Below are 2,500 nucleotides of genomic sequence, written 5' to 3'. Positions count from 1 at the left end.
TTAGTTCTGCTGTTATTTCATCTATTCCCGGGCTCTTGTTATTCTTGAATTCTTTTATGGCTTTTATAATTTCGTCTAGCAGTGGCAGTGGTTCCTCTTCGCTGTCATTGAGTCCAATTAATGTTGTTGTTAGATCTTTATTCTTTTTGTATAGGTTGGAACAATATTGTTTCCATCTATCTTTGACTTCTTTTCCATCACATAAAACTAGTCCATTTTCAGTTTTGATAGTGCCCATTGTAGATTTAAATTTTCCTGCAATGTTTCGTACTTCTTGGTAGAGTTCTTTAGTTGTCTTATTGATAGTTTTCAATTCTCTGGCAATTTTCATTTAAATATTTTTCTTTATCTCGTCGCAATAATCTTTGAATTTTTGATATATATATATATATATATATATATATTATATATATGTATATATATATATATATATATATATATATATATATATATATATTTGTGTGTGTGAATAAGTGTGTGTGTGTGTGTGTGTGTGTGTGTGTGTGTGTGTGTGTATGTGTGTGTGTGTGTCATATGTGCGAGCGTGTGTGTGTGTGTGTGTGTGTGTGTGTGTGTGTGTGTGTGTGTGTGTGTGTGTGTGTGTGTGTGTGTGTGTGTGTGTGAGTGTGTGTGTGTTTGTGTGTGAGTGGTGTATGTGTGTGTGTGTGTTTGTGTGTGTTTGTGTGCGTATGTGTCTGTTAATGAAAATGCGAGAAGAACTGATAACACAATCTTTGTGCCTTATCCCCTTTCTCTCTTTCTCACTCTTTTTATCCCACTCTCTCTCTCTCTCAGAAATATACAAATGTAGCTAGATAACCTGATAGATAAATAGAGAAGCAAACACCAAAGAAAAAGTATTTATCTAAAGGCATCAGTACCCCGTGAAACTACTACTACATACTCTCATCTCCCTTTGACGTCAATTCACGAAGTTTTCGCGTAAAGGCCATTCATTAACATGCTGATTGGGTATCAGACTCCCCGACCACAAAACCGGCGCTTTCAATTCAACCAGTTTTCCCTTTGGGGGGGTTTTTCCCCTAGTCTGTTTTTTCCTCTTTAATTCTTTCTTTCCCTTTTTTTTTTTTCTCTTCCCAAGAAAATGATTGTGATGCAAAAGTGTGTTGGTGTGGTGTGTGTTGTATGTGTGTGTGGTGTGTGTGTGGTGGGGTGAAATTTTATGATGTATGTGAGTACACTATATCTACATATATAAATATACTACTACATCATACATACATACATACAACATACCCCACACCACCACACAAAACACACAACACACCCCCAACACACACGAAAACCACACACCACACACACACCCCACACACACACACACACACCACACCCAAACACACCCCACACTCTTTTAGCTTGCCATATGGGGAAAAATAATTATATATTTATTTTATATATATAATATATATATTATATATATATACTTTATAATATATATATAATATATATTAAAATTTTATTTTTAATATATTATATAAAATTTAATTTATTTACATGTTTATTATTTATAGTTAAATATACTATCATATACAATATATTATATTTTTATATAAATGTAAATATATACTTGTTAACATATATTTGTATATATTCATATTGGGGCATGCGCGCAGTGTTTGTGTGTGTTATTATGTATGACTTTATATATGTATGTATATATATGTATTTTGCCGGGGTAAAGACAAAAAACTGCATCCGGGGGCCCTTTTTTAACAGAAAAAGCACCCTTTTGCCCCCTATCCCGGGGTTTTGCGGTAAAGCTGTCGGGCAGCGGGGCAGGGGAATCTTTAAAAACCCCTTTGGGTTTCTACTGATTACTGTTTCAAAAAAAATAGTTTGGCGATTGCAGTGTACTGTCTCAAAGGGGCAAAATATTTCCCTCCTATTATTGGAGACTGCGATTTGGGAAAAGGGACCCGGGGGGGTTTCCCCCTAAATTTTTCTTTTTCCTGAAAAACCTCACACCATATTAAACACAAAAATGTAATTCTCCCCAATGCCCGCGCGGGGTTATCAAGGGTCGTTGTTCAGTAGGCAATCAGCTGACAATTTTAAATATGCATCTGGAAACAAAAAAGTAAAAAAAAAACTGCCCAATTAAGAAACACATTAAAAATGGGAACGGGGAAACAAAGGGAAATAAAAGAGAGGGGGTAAATTGTTACGTCTGTAACGAAATGGTAATACAACTTCAAATACTAGGAATCAGTGAAAACCATTGGGAAAAGAAAGGGAAAGTTTCAAACTAAGAAAACAAGACAGTTCTTTTTTCTGGAAAAGAAGAAGGAAAAATTATGTCAGGAGTTTTTATGTTCTCACGAAAAAAACAACAACTGAAATGCCTATTGGGTACAGCCAAATAAATATCGCGTTATAAAAGTCAAATCAAGCAAAACCCTTAACTTTATATTATAAAATGCTACGCCCCAAACCAAAATATTGCAATGATGAAGAAAGGAAAAATTTTTTAAAACCTCCC

This window comes from Penaeus monodon, chromosome 4 (assembly GCF_015228065.2).
Source record: "Penaeus monodon isolate SGIC_2016 chromosome 4, NSTDA_Pmon_1, whole genome shotgun sequence".
Lineage (NCBI taxonomy): Eukaryota > Metazoa > Arthropoda > Malacostraca > Decapoda > Penaeidae > Penaeus > Penaeus monodon.
This window is presented reverse-complemented; position numbering follows the sequence as displayed.